At 40.5% G+C, this 22,623-nt stretch overlaps 1 protein-coding gene across 3 annotated transcripts in view; it reads right to left on the bottom strand.

Moving 5' to 3' along the window:
- The window catches only part of AP3M2 (adaptor related protein complex 3 subunit mu 2), a 767,971-nt gene that overhangs the window by 695,686 nt on the left and 49,662 nt on the right, over nt 1-22,623 (bottom strand). The window contains exon 2 of one of the 3 annotated variants that reach the window (XM_044082988.1): nt 9,705-9,740. The exons of the other annotated variants lie outside the window; for them this stretch is intronic. The gene's annotated coding sequence lies outside the window, so the exon portion shown is untranslated. The remainder of the gene's footprint in view (nt 1-9,704; nt 9,741-22,623) is intronic. 3 annotated transcript variants of the gene reach the window in all.

Below are 22,623 nucleotides of genomic sequence, written 5' to 3'. Positions count from 1 at the left end.
GTGCGATATCCATTTGGAAATGGTTTGCTTGGAAATGGGCTTGTCCTCTGCTCATGGGGCAAAGCTGACAAGAAGCTGGTCTGTTTTTCTGAAGGGTTTAGTATGTCCAGGTAGTGTCTGAGCTGTCAGTGGTACATCTAGTGAGTGCAGAATTCTTTCCCCGTTGTTTTGAGATTTAGAAAAGAAGGTGGCTAGATATATGGCCTGGTTGAGGGTCACATTAGATACCACCTTGGGCATAAAGGAGGGGTTAGTCCTCAGGGAGACCCTGTCTGCATGGAAAATGATGAAGGGCTCAATGGTTATGAGTGCCTGAAGTTCTGAAACCCTTCTGACTAAGGTGAAAGCTAGTAGGAAAGCAGTCTTCCAGAAGAGGTATCTCAATTCTGATGAAGGAGCAGGTTCGAAGTGTGGTAAGGTTAGTTTTTCTAAAACATAATTCAGGTCCCAGGCTGGCCTTCTGGGAGGACTGATATTAGAAGCCCCTCTGAGGAACTGTTTAATCAAAGGATGTGAGAAGATGGGCTGATCTGTATCGAAATGAGCTGAAATGGCTGAGGCATGGATTTTAATAGAAGAGAAGGAGAGGCCACTATTGAGTAACTCGGCTAGGTAGTCCAGGATAAAAGGGATGGAAGGTTGTGAGGTACTGCCCCATGTGGACTGGGTCCAGGAGCAGAATCTTTTCCATTTCCCTGCGCAAGATTTTCTGGTGCTGGGCCTTCTGGCCTCTGTGATAATGTATAGGACTTGTTTGCTTAACAGGGGTCTCTTGTTTGCTTTTAAAGTATTAGCCATGCTGACAGTTTGAGAGTCTGCAAGTCTTGGTGCAGCATCCCCCCTCCTCCCAACTGGGTCAAGAGGTCTGAGATCAGGGGAAGCTGCTTGGGAGGCTATAATGTCAGGCTGTGCAGTAAGGGGTACCAATGTTGTCTGGGCCAATCTGGTGCAATGAGGATGGCCTTTGGTCTCTCCTCCCTTATCTTGATCAGTACCTTGGGAATAAGAGGCAGAGGAGGAAATACATACACAAATAGGGAGTTCCAGAGGAAGGTCAAGGCATCCACCTTCCACGCTAAGTGGTGATGCTCCCTGGTACAGACTTTTTTCAGCTGGTGGTTGGGGTGTGAAGCGAAGAGTTCCACCTCCAGAGTTCCACACTCCTGAATGATTTGCAAAAAGATTTTTCTGTGGAGCTGCCATTCATGGGGGTCCAGTAAGTTTCTGCTTAGGTGGTCTGCCAGGGTGCTGTTGATCTCTGGTAGGTATTGGGCAATTAGGTGTAATCCCATAGAGGAGGCTGTCAGCCACAGGTTCATCACTAACCTGCACAGAGGGTATGATTGGGTCCCTCCCTGTTTGTTGATGTACCACATTACTGTGGTGTTGTCTGTTTTGATAAGGAGAACCCATGGACTGAGATGGGGTTTGAAGGATGTCAGAGCCTTTTGTACTGCCATCATTTTCTTCTGACTGATGTGTAAGAGAAGGTGTTAGGCATCCCAAAGATCTTGGGTGCACCTGCCTACTATGTGAGCGCCCCAAGCAATGTCTGAGGCGTCTGTGGTGATGGTCTTCCCAGTAGGGCAGAGGATGAAAGGAAGACCCTTGTTCTTGACACAGGCCCCTGCCCACCAGAGAAACTTGGCCCTTATACAGGGGATCACAGGGAGAGAGGTCTCTAGAGGCTGAGAGAGCTGACACCAAAGGTTCTTTAGATACCACTGAAGTTTCCTCATGTGAAGCCTGGTCAGAGGAATTAGAAGGATGCAAGATACCATGTACCCCAAGGTTTGCAGAAACTTTCTCACAGTGTGGAGACTTCTGGAAGCCAGCTGGGTAAAGCAGAGAGGCAGTTAACTTTGCTTTTCTGAGGATAGGAAGGCCATTTGGGATACTGTATCCAGCAGTGCTCCCAAGAAAATAATCTTCCTGGAGGATGTTTGCTTTGATTTCTTCTCATTGATGGTGAACCCTAGGGAAGTTAGGACGGTTTTGACAAAGAGAAGGTCCTGGAGCAGCTTTTCTTTGCACTCTGCCTGAATGAGGCAGTCGTCTAGATAAGGGTAAATCTGTATATTTCTCTGTGTGCAAAATGCTATAGCTGGGGCATTTGGTGAATACTCTGGGAGCAGTACACAAGTCAAAGGGTAGCGCAGAAAACTGAAGGTGTTGTGAGCCTGATCTGAAGCACAGGAATTTCCTGCAGGATTTCCTTATGGAGATGTGGAGGTAGGCATCTTTTAGGTCTAGGGTCACTAGCCATGCATTTTTTGTCAGCACAGGCAGCAGCGGCTGCAAAGTTAGCATTTTGAATTTGGGGACCACCAGGGAGGTGTTCAGAATGGATAGATCCAGGATGAGGAGCCAAGTGCCCTCTTTTCTGGGAACAAAGAATAGTCTGGAATAAAAGCCTCTGCCTGTTTGATCTGGGGGGACAGGTTCTACTGCCCCCTGGGAATTGAGAGTCTGGACCTGTTTCAATGCTTCTGCCCATTAATTTGGAGGAAAGTCTGGGTACCCTCTTGGAATTGGGAGTTCGCTGAAATGAAAAATGATCTTTAAGACCCATTGGTCCTTTGTTACAGAAAGCCAGTTTTATTTGCAGAGGGAGAGCCTTCCTCCTAGCTTTTGGTGAGTGAAAAGAGGGTAGAGGGAGTCACTGAGAGTTTTTTTTACACAGAAGGATGGCTTGGAACTCCCTGTCTTTGGGGCAGAAGTGGTCCACTGTTTGGTTCTCTGCTGCCCTTGGGATAGGGGCCTGGGTGGTCTGTCCCTGCAGGGCTTACCTTGCCTCAGTCTACTAGGAGCAGGGAAGGACCCGTGCTTAGAGGAAAAGTTCCTGCTGAACGTGGGAGGTTGAACCTGAGAAATCTTTTACTGTTTGCACAGATTTTGCTTTGTCTGCCATTTTTTTAAGCACCTCTTCTGCTTTTACTCCAAACAAGCGGTCCTTATACAAGGGTGCATCAATTAACTTAGACTTGACATGATCAGAGAGAGGTTTCCTTCAACCATGCATGTCTCCTAATGACAGATCCTGACACTGCTGCCCTGTCTGAAGCTTCTAGGGTGTCATATCCACAGTGTAATGAGTGTTTGGCCACTTGATAAGTAGAGTGCAGTAAATCTGCTAACTGTTTCGAATTGGCACAGTCAGGGAAGATTGAAATCTTTTTTTTAATAGTTCAAAAGTGTGTTGTTGATATTTTAACATGTGGAACTGACAGTTGAGTGCTCCGATAGCTAAGGTTGCACAGGTATATAATTTTTTACCCCATCTGTCCAGAGCTCTGAAATGCTCCTTTAGGTTCCTGTGTAATGACCTCTGGGTAAGCAGCAGGATTTCTGTACAGGTATTTGTGAGAATCCAGTACTCTGTAATACCCATCAGGTTTACTGGGAGCAGGTGGGAGGGCGTCAGCTGGATTCATGGAAAACATCATCCACCACTTCTAAGATAGGGGGGATAGACAGGGGTCTGTGTTGGGGCAGGTCCAGATACTCTCTTAGTCTTTTCTTAGACTGGGGGAAGTCCTGAGATTCCCATTGGAAAGGTTCCCTAAGGGTGTGAAGCGTTTCCCCAATGGAAAGGTCTTCTGGTGGGGAGGCAGAAGAAATGGCTTCCTCTGCATCTGAATCCTCATAAGCAGTCAGAGGTTGCTGTTCCTCTTCAAAATATGAATAATCAGATTCCTCAGAATCTTATTCTGTCAAAATTTCAGGAGAAGGGGTGTCTTTTCCTTTTAGAAGTTGTGGCCTGACTACCCCCGATAAGGCAGATAAGATCCTCTGCCATTTTAAGCATTTGTGCTTGGGGTGGTGAAGCAGGAGCAAGATGGTGGCTAGAAGCAGATTTTCTAGGAGTGGCCTGGCTTCTAGGCCTAAGAGTATCCATCGGTCTGAGAGAAATGGCAGTTGGATGAGAAGACATCAGTTTCTGTCTAGATTCAGTAGTGCGAGAGGCCTCCTCGGAAGCCAGTGCCTGCATCGCAGCTCCGGACCCAACGGAGGCAGAGACAGCCAAAGGCTTGGAAGACGAAGAAGATTTCTGTGGCATACTGCACTCCAAAAGGGTCTCAGTAGAGGCCTGCATACATATCATATCTGGCACCAGGGGCTGCGAAAGAGCCTCACTGAATTCCGTAGAACTGGCGACCTGCTTAGCGGCAGAGTCGTCGGAAGGCTTAGCCTTGCGTGGTCTGTCTCTATCTTTATCTCTACATTTTTTCAGAATGTCTATGGATTGTTGGCTGAAGGACACCATTTCGGAATGCGAAGATGGAAGATGAAAATACCTGCCTACAATAAGAGCTCTACATCAAATGGTTCTTGCATTAAAGAGGGCACAGAATCGGCAACGGGGATGTCATGGTCTGGGCCTAAACAAGTGATGCAGTATGAATTGAAGTCTCTGTGTGGGATCTGCTTTCCACAGGAGAGACAATTTTTAACTTTTTCAAACATTGGTTAGTGCAAGAAAAAAGGATCCCAACGGAGTACTTATCTTTGGACGTTTTCAGCTGTAATTCAAACTCTGGTAGCGACAGACCTGCACACTTGTGAACTGCTTCTGCTATGGGCTCCATGGCAAGAAAGACTGGTGTAATGGCGTCAGCTGCCTTGCTTTACAGCACTGACAACCTGACGTCAGTCTACAGGCGACAGCAGCCGATGCATAAAAACATGGACTCTGGTATTTGGGCCGGCCGAGGGCCACCCAGTAGGGATAACCCACAAGTGATGATTGCAACAGTGAAACACGAAGAACATCAAAAATTACCAGGAATGGTAATAAAGAATCACCCTGATGAGAAGGTATGCAAGAGAAATAGAAACTATGGTAATAAAAGGAAAACACTGCAATAAAACAGTAAGGAGTTTGACGTTGAGAAGAAACCCAAAAGCTAGGAGGGAGGTGTTAACTAGAAAAGAGAAAATTTTAAGTAAATAAAGATAAATTTACTTATGAAACAAATACAATAAATGCTCAGAAGAAGGGCCCTACATCTGAGCATGATGGTGGCAAATGAGATTTGAGGAGTTGAGGTTGGACTAAGGCATTATTGTACAGGGAGGAGCTTGAAAGTTGAATCCGAAGTCTAATGTGTGCAGCGGAGTTGAATCCGAGGATCAGATCTGTAACCTATTCATTGAGGAAGAATGAAAAGGACAACATCAGATCCTAAATTAGACCTATGCATACAATCACTATGGGATAATAGTTTTTTTTTTTCTTTAATTGCTTTTGTTTACTGGAAAAGTCTGACTGAGCCATGTAGGACCCCTTTTCACTGTAGTCGCTGTAAGAAAAGCTAAGTTAAAATCAACAAAGCCGAAAAGAATATATAAAGCCATCGGATAAGTGTACAATATAGGAATAATCCGCAATAATGGATATATGTGCCTATGACCAGCTTTCACTCATATAAACTGCCTATGGTATAAACTCTTAAACTAAATGTATCAAACAATGACCTTTTCATTTTCACCAACTCTTTTCAAATGGCTGTTGATTTGGGAGTCACTGGTCAGGAACTAGAACTTGTAATGATGTTTTAATATTGGTAAAAAATGCATGGTGTTATTTTATGCTAAAATCTGAGTGTCCAGCTTTTAAAAGGGTTAATCCAGGAATGCACAACAGCAAACCCAGGAGTCAGTCTGGGAGGGTAGGAGTGAATGAGTGTGGCCTGCTTGCCTTCCTGGACTGGTGAGGAGAGATATGTACAAATCAGGGCAACAATGGGTACGTGTGATTTGTCTAACAGGCACTGGGGACCTCCCCCATTTCTAGGAGAGTAAGGGGTATTCCATCAAGCAGCCCCACCCCAACAAAAGTGAGAGGGGCATCCTTCACAGATAATACAATACATATTCACTACTCCTTGCTTTGCCAAGTCTGCACAGAGTTTAGGGCTTAAAAAGAAAAAGCATGAACCACTCCTGATTGCTATCTGAGTGAAGGATGCTTCTGGTAAAGGAGAAAAAATGATCCCAATAGCCAGGAGGAGGAAGCTAATGATCAACAGGCAGTGGAGGCAAATGTGCATTAAAAACTGCAATGTATACTTCGCCTTCACTGTTATCATGCAATCCTAATAGGTGACTTCATCTTAAACTTGGACACCCACAGTAATAATCTCTCACAGAATACGCTAAATGATTATTCTTTACACACCATATTGCATCACCTAGGTTACCAAACAGAGTACTGTATCTGGTAAGCACGGTCTTACAGACTGGACTTGTGCATATCAAAGCTCATTAATATCAGTAGAACCATCAGTGTTTAGTGATCAGTATTCTGTCTTCATTGCCAGCATGAAATGTAAAGGCACATACAAGTAGTTACTGCATATGACCAAGTACAGAATCAGTTAATGCATAAATTGGCATGTACAGATGCTGTTTGAAGAGAACAATTCAAATGTATAGTAGTTCCAATTGTAGCAAGGCAACCTACAGTTTGATACACTGAGTAGTTTCTAAAGTGCATATGATGAACTACAAGGAATACTCAACACACACACCAATCTAGCAATGTGTAAGAATTATTAATCCACTCATTGAGAAAAAGTAAGTCTTACCAATTGCCACGGATGCATATGCATTTATAGAGATCACACATGTGGTCTATAAGAAGTTATCTACTTAAAAAATAAATAAATTATTGGCTTTTCTGACATCAAAAGGAATACTGATTCAGCTAGCAAGGGTTATAGTATAGAAAGCTCTTTCAGTAGTAGTAAGATTATAGACCGTTCTACACCAAAAGGGGCATTCTACATTCTGCAGTGAGTATATTGCTGTCTTTAATTTTAGCTTGTTATTTAAAGCAGGGCAGTTGTAGAGAAGTTTGAGGTTTGGCTTGTTCAACAAGCAGTTAGCCTGAAGCCAGTGTGTTTTTCTACAGTCAGAAATTGATGTTCCCTGTAATGTAAGCAGTAGATAAAATGAATTTTGTTTTCAGCTATGTGAAGTATGGCTGAATTATCACAGGAGTTTAAGGTGATCACTGGTAATACATATTCTAATAATGGGATTAGAATGTTGAAGCTGATGGCATTTTCCAGTGTTCACATGACTATTTAAACTGACTTAGGACTTTGTCAACTATGTTTTCCGTATGTAGATTTACAGATGATGGTCTAGTAGGAGTCCTAGGTATTTTTGTGAGTGGACAAGTATGGGTTTCTTGAGAGGGTCTTTGGTATATATTAGTAGTACCCTAATCTCTGAGGTGTACCAAACAGCATTTGCTTTAGAAGAGTTCAACCAAGTTTTTTTTTTATTTACTAGCTATTTCCATATTTTGCTAAAGGTTGTTACTGATGGATTTTTCTAGCTATCAGATTTATTTAAATAAATTGATTAATACTATGTCATCTGCAAAGGGTACTCATCTAATATTAGGCAAGTCCCAAGGAAGGCTGTTAAAGAATACTGAAAAAAAAGACTACATTGGAGATATGACTTCTACTTTGTCTGTTAACAAGTATATCACACTAATGGTGCTAAACACTGGGAAAAAGTCATGTAATTTATGATGATTTGTTATTTTATCAAAGACAATCCCTTCTGTCTTCTCATCAAAATTCTTGAAGTGGTGACAGCTGCTGTGACACCCTGACGTCATGTATAATAAAAAGGGAAAAGGAGGGGGGGTTGATGATGATGACGATAAATGATGGAAACTGGGTAATATTCATTATATGATAGCATTGAAATAACTTCACAGACTGACTATGACTACTACTACTACTTCTGTTGATAAGACTAAAGGGATTAAGGGAGAGCCAGCTCATGGTTTAACAGCTGAATTAACAGACATCTGCAAAGAGAAAAGCTGCCTCAAAGATATACAAGCCCACTAATATAAAGAAAAACTTCAGCAAGTAGTGCTGCATAAATAATTACTCTAAAAGGCTGACAAACAAAAACAAAAGCAATCTTCCTTAAGCACAGACAGGTTTAATTTTCTGAAAACACCAGAGGTGTCCAGAAGAAATTAAGCCATATTACTTACTAGTGAACATAGCTATAACTTTGCAAAAATAATGGTTAATACACTTGCTAACTTACTTGCTCTTCTATTTAATCCTACCACTGACCAGCTACTAGTTTTACCCAAAAGATCAGAAAACATTTTGGGCTTTGCACCTCAATTCTAGACTACCGATGTTCTTTTAGCTAATTAAATCGCTGGTCTGACATTCCATGTTATCGGCAGCCAGGCTCTCGTTTTTTTCTTAAAATATATGCACAGTTGCTAATATATAAATCCTCACTAAATACCAGTACTTTTCTTGATCCATGAAAGTACAGTTGTCTCCTGCCTCAACAGCTGCCCAGTACTTGCTTAAAATACTATTTAACTTTACACACTCTGGCCAACATTATGGAAAAGGTAGGATTCCAGGATTTATTCTGTGAACTTTGGCATGTTTTTTTTAAAAAGAGACGCAGTGCAACAACAATTCTGCATCACTTAACTCATTTTCACTGCAAAGGGATACTCTGAACTCAGTGGGGTGTTTGTTGCAGACACTGCTGAAGTACTTGGCTCCATTAATTACTCAGGATGGTTTCCTTAACTTAATCCCTATAGATTATGTAGCACTGTGTTACCTTTGTTTGCAACCTACTATTAAAACATAACCTTCAAATTTAGGGGTTACGGTTTGTCAAAATGCTTAAGGTGTTTGCCATACAGAGACAAAGTACTGGGTTTATTCTCACCTTTGGTCACAGGATACTGGCTAGAAGTGCAACAGTCTGCTGACCAATTGCTTAGTTATAAACCTATGAATTTGTATTAACACTGTTCTAAAAGGACCCATTAAGCAATAACAATCAAACTCACATTCTACCACAGAGATTAGTACTTGGACTCCTACTTTTTACAGTTTTTTCAATACTACAATGCTACAGCTGTGAAGTATAAATGCAACATTGTATGCTGATGACATGATTAAATGAGTCAAAGATAACCTGCATGCTGCGGTCTTTGCAGAGATAAGTGACAATTTGCCACTGTTATGCCCAAACAACTCTGGCCTCCAAGTTAATATGTGTAAACTAAGATTACACAGTTTGGAATACCAGCTCACCTTACATGGTAAAAGAGGCGATTATTATATTAGGACACACCATTGTTATTTGTGCAGGGGTGGGTGGTGCCAAGCTGACTTGACATTTCGATGGGGCTGTCAATTAAGCATGGTAATTGTTTTAAAATGTTACTTTTATTCTGTGAGGAATAAAAAGTTTAAGAAAAATTTCTGAAACTGTAATATCAGGCATGACTGACTTAATGAGAGTGAAAGACTACACACATCCACCAAGGGGGTTGTCCCCCACCCATACACAATTTTAAGTTCCACTGCCTCGTAGTCCTATAAAAACAACTTAAAATAATACAATGATATTTACTAATTATAATTACAATGTCCACCTGCAGCACACCAGGGGCAAGGTTTGCTACCGTGCATCATGGTGTGTCCTAATACAACAAATCACAGAATGAGAAAGGTGATGCATTCCCACACCAGGCGAGGGCAGTGCTGAACATGTGCAATGTTTCAAATTTTGGGAGTATGGTTAAACCCAACTTTGAAGTCAACATGTCCTTAAAACAGCTGTCGGATTTACCTAAGTAAATGCATTAATACTATATCATCTGTAATAAATAAGACACTTACTTTCACTCCTTGTCACCTGTTAGAATATCAGCAACTCTGTAATAATGGATAAAAGACAAGCACTAAGTAAAAGATTACTAAACCCAAAACTAAAGTATGCCTTGCCAGTTATCATCTTTACCTTTGTTAAGAACACTCACAGGCTGCAAACAACACTACTCAATACATGTCATTTTATCACTGGTATCCCAAAAAACGAAAACTTCACTGCATTATTTTCCTTAAAGCCTAACAGATGCCAATTTACATTCAGGAATTTTAAATGCCATACTGATTTATAGATTACACAGCTAGAACATCTGCTTATTACTTTGGAAGGTAATCAATTTTTGACAAATGACAAGAACTCTTATTATCAACTCCAACATTACTGGTCATTCCAAAGTATGTTTTACTTTGCTCCATCAATGCATTTTCCATTATTAGGCCCATAGTCTAAACCCCTCCACATCTTCAATTAAGAAATTCTCAGCTGTACTGACATTAAAAGCAAAATTCAGACTCTTACTCCAGAAGGAAACACCAAGGAGATGCACAGATGTAGATCACAGAATTACAAGAAAGTGCCACAACACTGCAAAAATGTAGTCATATAATTACATTATTTTTTTAAGAAAAATTTAAATTAAATTTTAAATTACAATTATTTTTTTATTTCTTTTAGTGCTGTGAGGATTAGTCAACAGGTTGTACAATATGTCTACAATACTGTAGGCAACCCATAATATGTTTTAGTTTAGATTATCCCTTGTTATACGGCTGTTACATTATCTTCTAATACTAGTTAAATTATCTGCTCAAAACAACTTTACTTTCTGTTGTATATATTTAACTAATATTTAACTAATGTTTATTGGCCTATTGTTATTAAAACTTGGTTACAAGTCAAAAAATAGCCCTAGTGGTCCAATTCACCTACCTGTAAAGTAAATAAAAATGTTAAAAGTATGTACATGGGGGGGTTGCACAACACAACTTATAAATTACAGATTCCCCTTTAAATGGTAACTCCTAGTGAGACAAAAAAAAAACACTTCTAGGAAGGGATTTTAGGCCCACTGACTCTGCAGCTTTAAAGGTGGGAGGCATAATAAACTTTTCCAGCATAAAGGTTAAATCCCAGGATGGTGATACTTATCACTTAATGAAAACTTCTAACTGAAGGATCAGCTGCCACCTGCAAACAATACTGCAAAGACATGCAGTCTTGAATGAAGAATAAATTAATCAGCCTCAAAAGACATCACTGACACACGATACAAGTGAAAAAAAGCATTTCATCTGTGCAAAGTCCTAGGATGGTCACAGCTTATGAAATTATAAACATGTTTTCGTGTTGTAGTTTGTGGGTGTTCCCAAAGACTGAAAGAGTTTTACAACTACTGCTTTCTGATTTTACAGATTTCTTGAATTGGCACTACAAGCAAGCAGCCAACTGGACAAAATATTGTCTTTATTTGCCCTTTTCTTTCACTGTGCAAATACTGGAACTACATAGTCTGTAAATATTCTTTATACTGTGGAAATTCCAAACTGTAGAGTTGCAAAACCAACAGAGTAAATCTGCAGCTTGGAATTTCAAATGTTCACCATGACAGGGATTTATTTGAGATATGAATGCAAGCATTTTCCACAACCAACATTACCATACATTTTCTATAAAGAATAGCAAAGATTCTAGTGTTATGATCTTGAATATTTTTCTTAAAATTAACAGATTTAGGCTGGAGAGGTCTTGGCAAGGGGCTCAGTGTTTTGTATTTCTGGGGTAAAGAAAATTTAATGTAAAATTGTCAATCCTAGTGATCTAGGACCAAATAAATTTTGTTAATCAAAAGTGTTATTTGTGTTATCCAATTCAATTCCTACCTAGTTAGAGGATATAGGAGGAATTAGGGGTGAAACAGTTGGAATCAGAAATTCTACTGAAAAACCTCTTGAAATGTCTACAGAACTCACCTGTCTATAGAAGTATGTCCTCCAATTGTGATGGAAAATGGAAAACAGTCTCCTAAGGGGATGATGAAGAAGGGACTTACTACAAATATTCAGACAGAAGTCGCTACTATTTCCCCTGTTGCTGCAGCTGTTGGGACCTGCTCCGAAAAAAAGCAGGATAAACAGAAAGAGGTTTGTTCTCCATTATAGTACTGAACTTTACAAAACTGTTGACATATATGAATGGACTTTTTTTAGCTGGAAAGTTTCTATTGCTAAAGTCCAGGTAGAACATGTCTACCAGCATTTTGTCAGTTTCACCCGAAACCCATCATAAAACTAAATCACATTTGACTCACAGCTCCTTGTAACCATGAGCCCATATTGGTTGTTATCTGGAGAACCATTCCTGTATGAATGCTGCCAGCCTTCCCTTCAGGATTTTCTCCAACTTTCCTTCTCTCTATTGTTAAACTAACAAACCTGTAGATCCGCAGATTTTTTTCTGCATCACTCTTGTATACGTGTACCACTCTTGCCACCTTCCAATGTTCAGGAAACTCTGTACTAACTAGTGATTTGCTGAAGATCTCCATCTTGGGGGTTGCAAATGCAGATCTCTATCAAGGGTTTGCTAACAAGCTGGCAATATTTCCTAGGGACTCTAGAGGGCAGCCCATCTAGTCTAAGTGCTACATCTTTCCTAACTGCAGCCAGTTCTAGCTGTACCTCCTTCATCTCTTTCCTAGTGTCTGTTCTCACTTTGGCCTGCCCCCCCCCCCGCACTAGTGAGGCACATTCCCCTTCTTTCCTTTGGGAGAAGTAAAATATTCATTCACTCCTTCTGCTTTTGCAGAGTCTTTTATTATCACCCTCCTATCTTTCCTCAGCCTGGACAAGTCTATCCCTGCTGTTCTTCTTTTTCTTACATACATAAAAAGTTTGCTTCCTTTTCTGACCCGTTCTGTGAATTCCCCTTCAGATTTAGCCCTTGCTACCCTTACCACCTTTGTTACTTTTTCTTTTTTTTTTTGCTATGCTCCTTATGATGAGCCTCTTCTACCTTCCCACCCTTCCTTTCCACCACTTCTAAGCCTGTCTTTTGCTCTACCTGCTTGCCTAATATTCTTGTGAAGCCATATTGGCATTATTTTCTTTCTTTTTCTTTTTTGCCTTTTTAATAAACCATAGCATGTTTACATCATTATATGCAGGTCAGTTACACGTTCAGCTTAAAGACAGAACAAAGAACACTATTATGACTTAAAAAAAATGGTGCACCTTCATGATGATTCAAACAATGTTTTAACAGTCTTTTTATATTCAATTGTTTGATATATCTTTTATAAAATGGTGTTATGCATAAAATGCACCTTATACTGCCAACATAGATGCTCCACAGGTTAGTAATACTTTGAATACCTACTACCAAACAGATAACCACATTTCAGCAGCACACTCAGTATGCATACCAGTATGGTTTAAGATATGACTATTAACCATCTTTGTTGGCTCACTTATTACAACATTATCAAATGTGTATAAATGTTACATATTTATTGCAAAAACATTACTTAAATTTCCTATTTAAAAAACATTACTCAGTTGAATGGCATTTTGAAATTTCACCTTGCATGGCATCATTTTCTTTCATTCACTTAACTGAGTGAGAGAAAGATATTTTTTAGTCTCGCATACTCACCTTTCAATAAAACAAAACTAGAAACAGTCAACATAAACAGAATACCATTTTACTGTTTAACAAACCAAACTCAGTCGTGCATTCACTTCTGTAAAACAAAGAGGTTTGGGCAAGTCAACTGTAAGTTCAGCCTTCCAATACAAAACCTCCAGTACCCAGCTTACAGATATAAGTTTACCTGTGCTGTTATCCTAGGACAGCTCAAATGCCGGACACCCACTTCACTTTATCAAATCATTCACAGTCTAGCATCTGAATGACAAGCACTATAACTTCACAAAACCCTAACAGTGTTTTCATTCTTACTGTAAAGGAGTTGCCAACAGTAATACAAATGCATGATGCCTATTTAGCAGAAACCAAAAACTATTCTAATCATCATAACACCCAAATCCTTTGCCTTTATTAAAAGTCTCACAAATCTCAAACAACTAAGGTTTAGAAGGGCAGTATACATACAACCCTTCTAGCATAATATCTGGCTCAAAACATTGATGCAATATTGACTCAAGGTTTGCCATGGAAAAATACATTTTCCATTTCCGTCTACATTATCCTTAGTACTGCAAAATCTAAATTTCAATTCATATATCTTACTTCTCCATTCTAGGGGGCCTGAAAACACTCCTAATTTGGACAATTTAAATTAGCACCACTAATCCCTCATGTCCACTCAGGAGATCAATCTAATAAACCCCCCCAAAGTGATTTAAATACTTTTGATCAAGTGAAGGACCCCACCCCCTTGGAGATGTACACAAACACCATACTCAAGCCTACTACAACTGTAACATACAAAATTCAGTTATATGTTGGCAGTATCAACATGAATTGAAACAAAAGTTATGTACTCACCATAACAATGCATCTGTGTTGTCTGCTTTCATCCTTTGTCAACCGACGGGTCTCTGATTTTATTTATTTTACATTTGTTGACCAGGAGTAGTCCAAATGAGCTGTAATCAGTCCTTTTTCAGCAGAGACCCATGGAGAAAATCTCCAAAATGTTATACAATACAATAAAAAAAATTACAGAGGCAAATATTTAAAAAAGGATGACATTATACAAGTATCAAATATTTACAAGCCATCATTAGTAATGCAGGCAATGTAAGAAAGACATTGTTACAGTCTTAAGTATTAATTCAATGTAGACATTAGTTACTTTCAGGTGACGATTTTAAGGAGGTATTTAGGGAGAGAGGAGTTAACCCAAAGCATAGGACATCAAAGTTTAAAAAAGACAGGTAGGCAAGGCCAGGAGGGGTAGAAGTGTTAAAATAGTAAGAGAGTAGAAGTTAAAAGTTAGGGAATAGTGGTCAATTAGTAAGCAGTTTGTGGTGGCTGAATACAGAGGCAGGACCAGAGAGTTTTTAAATGTTCTTTGGCAGCTGCTTTGAATTGTTTTTGTTGATTCAGTAATGTAATTTGAAGTGGAAGCTTGTTCCATGCAATGGAAGGGTGATAGCTATATTGGTTGCATCCCATATTAGTCCTAGGTTTATAGCTAAGTAGTAAGTCTTGGTCAGAACTGCGGAGTTATCTAGTTGGAGAATAGTGGGATATAAAGGAGGATAGGTTAGGGCATTAGAAAAGTTGGTATAGTACAGAGTGTATAATCTGAAGCTGAGAGAGAAGAAGCAGGTTGGGTAGTTCCAGCCAGTTTAAGTGAGACATAGTGATAAGTATGATGGGCAGAGAATCTGGCTACCTTGTTAAAGGTTGAGTTAAGTTTTGCTAGGAGTGTGGCATTAAGATTTGTGAGTATTTGAGAACCATATAGTAGACTGGGTAGGCGAATGATATGAGATAGGGTTACTTTAGCTTTGGAAGTGAGAAACTTCCTATTTCTGTATAGGAGGCCTAGTTTCTGATGGGTCTTCCTGATAAATTGATTGTCTACAGTGACACCTAAGAGTTTGGTGCTAGATTCAGGTACTATTGGAGTCTTATTGGGAGACAGTATAGTAAAAGTAGCCTTGAAATGGGAAGAGTTTTTGAGAGAAAGAGTAGGAGTTTGTTTTTTGGGGGGATTTAGGATTAGTTGGTTGTTGGTGAGCCATGTTTCCACTGATGTTCCCTGTGCTTTCTCCTATTAATCTGGCACACTTGGGCATTCTGAGGAAGTGTAGCAACTGCCTTATGTACAAAGACAACCCTCTCCTCTTACCTCCCAACACTCAGACTTGTGAGAGATGCACTTATATCACCAAATTGGAAGATATGCACTCTCCAGCCAAGACTGGACTAGCTAGTCAAGAGTTGAAGGTCAACACCTGCACCACACCACATGGAACACATAGCCCTCCAGAACACCCACTATCACAGCTCTCACATAAAAACACAAACCACACACCCACCTTCGTGGAGGCACTCAATAGAAATTTACCCAAACAACAGAGACCTCCAAGACAGAAACGCACTCGACCAACACAACACAGCACAATCCACAGGACACATAGCTCACCTCCACAGTGTGCCCCTCAACCTAAGCCCCTAAGGCTAAACACCTTGCCCAATACACTAATCACAGGTGACTCAATAGTGAGGTACACAGATGTCCCACTCACTAGGTTGAATAAGGAGAAGGTAACAGTCAGCTGTCTGTCAAGTGCCAGAGTCCGACACATAACACACGCACTCAGGTCACTCCACAAGTACAAGTATGACTCTGTCATTGTCCATGTGGGTGTGAATGACCTGCGATGCACCTCCCTAGACTACATGAAAAGAGACATGGTGGAACTCAGATTATGTGGCCCAAGCAGTATGACACTAGCCCTGAGCAATATCCTACCATCACCCTGAATGATAATGCAGTACAGACAAAAAATGATTGACTTCAACAACTGGCCAAGTTTCTGGTGTCATTCTAAGGGGATCCAGTATCTGTCTACTTGGAATGACATGACTGACAGACCTCCATGCCTTGCCAGAGATGGCCTGCATCTGCCACCCCTGGGTTTCTGGGTACTGGCTAAGGCTTTTGCCACCCCTATAGTGCCTTTTTTAGGCAGATTTCCAAAGACCAAGTTACCACAGTAACAGCTATAAATAAATGCAATCTGAGGGTCATGCTGCTTAACGCTAGAAGTCTAACTCTCAAAATGCACTCGCTCGAAGCACTCCTCAAAATGGAGAACATCAACATTTGTGCTGTAACGGAGACCTGGTTTAAAGTGACAGAAAGCACCCCTGCACTACCAGGCTATAACTCATTCCACACCTTTCGGCCCCAAAACATGGACCGAAGCTCCAAAGGCAGTGGGGTCTCCATATTCATAAAGGATACGCACACCTCCAGACTAGCAGCCCAGCATAATGCATCTGAGATACTTCAGGTACAACTAACATTGGGTAAGACTGAGATCCAGGTCATAGCTTGTTATAGGTCCCCAAACATGTCCCTAAAATCTCACTCCATGTTCCTAAGCACCCTGGACTCTATCAAGGCCCAACCCGACACTCTCATACTAGAAGACTTCAACTACCCCTCCATCAACTGGGAAAACTACTCAAGCACCAATGCACTGGCCCAAAGCTTCCTGGAATTCATAGTTTCCAATGCCCTGGACCAGCTCATTCTTACCCTCACTACAGGAAGCAAATTCCTTGACCTGGTTATTACTAACATGGGCAACCATTGCTCTAGATCAATAGCAGTGATGGGAGTAATATATTATAGTAAGTAATATACTACTGTAATATATTACAATTTCTAGTAACTAGTAATACAAGTAGTTACTTTTTCAAAATAGTAACTAGTAATAGTAATATATTACTTTTTTGCTTAAACCAGTGGTTCTCAACATGGGTGAAGAAGCCTCCTAAAAAGTAATGCAAAACTTCTGTGGTCCCTATATAGTATGGATAGTAATCAGATGTTAGGAGGTAATAGACCCTTTGAAGTGGCAATTTGGATAAAAAAATTACAACATAATGTTGGCACAACTCATAGCACGTAGCATTCATAATAGATAGTTAGAATTAGTCTGGAGCAAAATTTTTTTAGCACTGCAAGTAGGTGAAAGCTAATGATGACCAGACTCCAGCCGTGTCCTGGTACTGTGGGACTCTCACCCACTAAAACAGACCCTAACACTGGGACAATTCTAGCCTGCTACAGCTCATCCCCCAGATTCTCAAAAGCTTGCACGGCGTGCAAGATTGGTGCAGGAGCTCAAGCAGGCAATATGTCTGTTGTACGATCCAGGAACAAGAGCTCCTGCAGGAGAAATCCATGCAAATTAGGTGAATTTGAGATCCAGGATGCTTGCGACCGTCCGTGCAGGACTAGTGCAATCTGCAGAAATGTACTCGGTTAGTAACAGAGTACATTTCTTCAAAATCCAAAACAAAGCATGACCGCCCCAAATAAAGGCTGCATATCATATAGTAAGCATGCCAATGACCAAGTATAAGGCCACTGGAATTGCAAACAATATAAAAATTAAAAAAAATCAACTTTTATTTTTTATTAGCTGATCTCGGCTGTTTAAGCATAGGGCAGTGGTGCACAAACAGGATTGGGGTAAAATAACAAAATTAACCCAAATTAAGCATTCTAACTAAAGTCAGTATACTGCCATGCAAGTCAATGGCAGGCAGAAGACAACCTGACCAGTGAGTAGTGGTTGCTAAAGGGGGAGGCTCGGTGTGAGACATGTTACTATGCATTAACAGGCAATCCTATGCAAATGAGGGGAAGGATAGTGAATCCCAGTTTTCCACAGGATGTGAGTCAGGTCCCAACAGTGTAAGAGCAGGAAAGCACAACTGGGGATCTCATGGTAGGTGACATCATGGGGGGTGTGTTTGTGAGGCATACTGTAAGCGGACAGTGGCCCTGTGGCTCGGGGTTGCTCCTAGCTTAGCACAGCTAAGCTAGAGGGTGTGTCTAAACCGGCCTAGCAGTCTTTACAAAGCCTAAGCAGTTGTGCAAGCCGCGCACCAGGTTGTACAGGAAGAAAAAAAAAAAAAAAAGAGGTTAAACCTGGAAATAGCAGCAGTGTGCACATTTCAGCACTCTGTTTGCACGGTGTGCACATGGGCTTAAACAGAAAGGCAATGGGAAGGGAAAACAGCAGCAGGAAGGTAATCAAGGAGAACTAGCTTAGCTGGCAGGTGAAATGTATCAGAATCAGCCAATTACACAGGCAGCAGACCAGCCCAGCTCAGAACACTACTATAAACTAAAAGTACAAATATTGGCTATCTAAATACGCTCCTCCTAAAAAGTTAAGTATTTCAAATAAAGTAAATAGGAAGGAGAGCGTCAGGCAGGTTATCCACACTTAACGTTTACAATAATTCCACGGTTGTAGGTAAGTTGTCAGTTGACCAAAGAGTTTTTAAGCATTACTAGCTTTACAAAGTTGCTTAGTAAACCAGATGTTCTAGGCCCGTAGGCTTCATCAGGCCACAAATAAAATATGCATTCAGGTTAAATTTATATATTAATCCATATTAACGTCACTTCCTTTAATTAATATAACTCTGTACTCGCCTTACTAGGCTTGCGTATCTTTCCATATATAATATAAGGAACAGGTCACTTTGAACAACTTTCAAAAAAGCAATCAACACTCTAAATACTTCATGAATATTTACAAAAAACCCATGCACATAAATAAAATAGCTATTTATCCAATAAAAATATATATATATATATGAATAAACATACAATTTCTCATTTTAACGCATTTCACGTATTTTTATGTGAAATATACTAGTATATAAAAACTGTATTACTTAATGCACATTAAAAAATATATACATTAATAGCGTATATTTGATTCAGCACTTAGCATATATATGTGCTGTATATCTAAGTCTAACCTAAAAAATTAGTAATAATATGCGCTTTAACTGAATATCTATTTAAAGGCAATGATAAAAGTGCATATCACTTAGGTACATATATAATACAGTGCCACAAGTACATATATAATACAGTGCCACAATGTTCGTTAAAATAAGACAAAGTGATACATAAATATTTATAATACTTATATCAAAAAATATATAAATATATATAAAAAATTTTAGAAATCATTTTATATTAAAAACTTATAATTTTAAAACATTGAGCATTAAACATAAAATTCATACTAACTAACCATAGCTCAATCATGTACCTATGGCTATAATGCTCGAGTTCATTACTATGTCATGCGTATGCAGTAACTTAACGTAGTACTACCTACTATTCAATTAGTATGCATCTAATGTGCATTTAATGTATGGCACTTAATCTATATAGGATTATGCTACACGTGCATTTATAGTACATTACTAGTATCTACCCTATAATACATATATTAAAACTATATATTATAAAATCTATTCTATTCACTAGTACCATATCATTTATCTAATAAAAAAAAATATATATATATGAATAAACATACAATTTCTCATTTTAACGCATTTCACGTATTTTTACATGAAATATACTAGTATATAAAAACTGTATTACCTAATGCACATTAATTTCATTAAAATTTCATTAAAATTAATGCACGTTATTCGTATATATATATTTTTTTATTAGATAAATAGCTATTTTATTTATGCGCATGGGTTTTTTGTAAATCATGAAGTATTTAGAGTGTTGATTGCTTTTTTGAAAGTTGTTCAAAGTGACCTGTTCCTTATATTATATATGGAAAGATACGCAAGCCTAGTAAGGCGAGTAGAGAGTTATATTAATTAAAGGAAGTGACGTTAATATGGATTAATATATAAATTTAACCTGAATGCATATTTTATTTGTGGCCTGATGAAGCCTACGGGTGAAAGCGCTTGCCAATCTGTTGTATTTTAATAAAGCTAAAGCTTTTGGATTATTTGCCTTGGTCGATCCATTTTTTCGTAAATGAAACGAGGTGAAGTGAACGTTGCTGAATTTGTATAAGGGGATTTATTGGCCAAGGTGTGGAACGTTGTAAATTTGGTATCGCCTAGAACATCTGGTTTACTAAGCAACTTTGTAAAGCTGGTAATGCTTAAAAACTCTTTGGTCAACCGACAACTTACCTAGAACCGTGGAATTATTGTAAACGTCAAGTGTGGATAACCTGCCTGACGCTCTCCTTCCTATTTACTTTATTTGAACTACTATAAACTAAGCAAATACCTTCTCCTCTGGACACACTCTACACCACCGGTGTATACAAGCAGGGACATTTTAACTAACAAATCTACACAATGAGAAGGGCTGCAGCAGGCAACATAGAACAGCATGTGCAAGAGGCTGAGGGTGGTGAGGATGTGAATGCTGCCAAACAACCCACAGTGAGGAGATGGAGAAGAGTGTACAGACCCAGGGTAACCTACCAGGGGCTACATGAGCTGGAGATAATAGAGTGCTATAGGGTGGAGAGAGACCTCCTACAGCAATGTGTTGAGCTGTGCCAGCCACACCTGTCGCACCAAAATGACCAAGAGGAACCCATCCCAGTGGATACCAAGGTATGTGCAGGCCTAGGTATACTAGCCACAGGTACCTCCTAAAGCACAACAGGGGATATCATGGGGATCTCACAGGCATCAGCATCCAGAGTACTCCACCAGTTCCTGGATGCCATGTCAGCACATGCCAGTGAGCATGTATATTCCCTCAACACCCGTGAGGTGTTGACCAGCAATATAAGTCTCTTCCATCAAATAGCAGAATACCCTGGGGTAGTGGGTGCTATAGACTGCACGCACATATGCATCAAAGCACCACACGGTGAGGAGGGTAGGGCCTACATCAACTGCAGGGGCATCCCCTTCATCAACTGCCAGGTCGTATGTGATACCCAGGGCATTATAATGAAAGTGTATGCTGGCTGCCCTGGAAGCTATGATGATTCCCATATATGGCATTTGACGCAGCTGTACCAGAGATTTGTCAATGGAGACATCCCCTACGGTCACCTAGTGGGGGATGCTGGATACACACTGGAGCCGTGGCTGATAACACCCATCAGAAATCCACACACACCTGAACAACAACGCCATAATGAGGTACACGCACAGGCCAGACATATAATAGAGTGTGTGTTTGGGATGCTCAGGTCACGGTTCCGGTGTCTGGACACATCCGGTAGAGCCTTGAAGTACTCACCAGCTACATGTACCCAAATTGTTATGGTATGTACTATGCTACACAATATGATCCCGCGGAAACAGCTGCAGCAGGAACAGCATTGGGCAGGGCCACACAGCCCCCTACCAATGCCAAGGCCTGCACAGGCACAGAGTGACACAGAGGAGGAACAACCTGAGCCTGCCCCAGTAGGCAGAAGGAGGCGTGCCCAGTATGCCCTGGCCTTGGCAAAGAGGCAATGCATAGCACATGCACTGACACAGTAAACACCCAGGGAATGACACCTCTCTCTGACTCGCACATACAGTAAAAGGGATGCCAAACATGATACTACCTGTGCTCAACCATATATAGGGAGTGTACTATGCGCATCTAACATAGGCAGCCCCCCAGCACCATCTGCAAGTCTGGTACACCCACAAGGTAAGTCAATCAACCTACCAATTGCCAAATGGAGTAAAATGTGTTGTTACCTGTAGATATGGTATGGATGTGAGCATGCAAGGGAATTGGGTGGCTGAATATTATGGCAGCAGACAGTAGACACCCATAGTGGCACCATGACATCTGTAACACATACTGGAGTCACCATAGTAGCCAGTACTACACAGGGTGACAAAACCCACTGCAGGAAATGTGCTGAGCGACATGTGTGTCCATATGACCCACACATGCCAGTCAGGACGGTTCACATATCCAACAACAGTCTCACCAGCAGGACAAACCCAAACAGAGCCTGTGCCATAGCCCCAGAATGATGGCTATGGTTAACCTCCCCCCAGGCCTACACAGACAGACCACAGCAGGGCAGGCAGTGGGATGTTAGTTCTGAAGGGTAGGAAGTCAGACAATATGTAGGGCAACCAAAGCTACGATCTGTAGTACATTGGTATGCCTCTGGCCAGCACAATAGGTAAGACTACAGACCGAAATGGAGTACCCGACATACCAGTACAGTCCCAGCAAATGTGACCACAGTAGGGCAGGCAGTGGGATGCTAGTTCTGAAGGATAGGAAGTCAGACAATAATATGTAGGGCAACCAAAGCTACGATCTGTAGTACAATGGTATGCCTCTGGCCAGCACAATAGGTAAGACTACAGACTGAAATGGAGTACCTGACATACCAGTACAGTCCCAGCAAATGTGTACAAGTGTCAGGTGTGCCCCCCCCAATCCTACGT

The sequence above is a fragment of the Protopterus annectens genome, chromosome 9.part0 (assembly GCF_019279795.1).
Source record: "Protopterus annectens isolate FY-2018-M chromosome 9.part0, PAN1.0, whole genome shotgun sequence".
In the NCBI taxonomy this organism is placed as follows: domain Eukaryota; kingdom Metazoa; phylum Chordata; order Ceratodontiformes; family Protopteridae; genus Protopterus; species Protopterus annectens.
The sequence above is the reverse complement of the archived record's forward strand: the minus strand, read 5'-3'. Positions and strand labels throughout refer to the sequence as shown.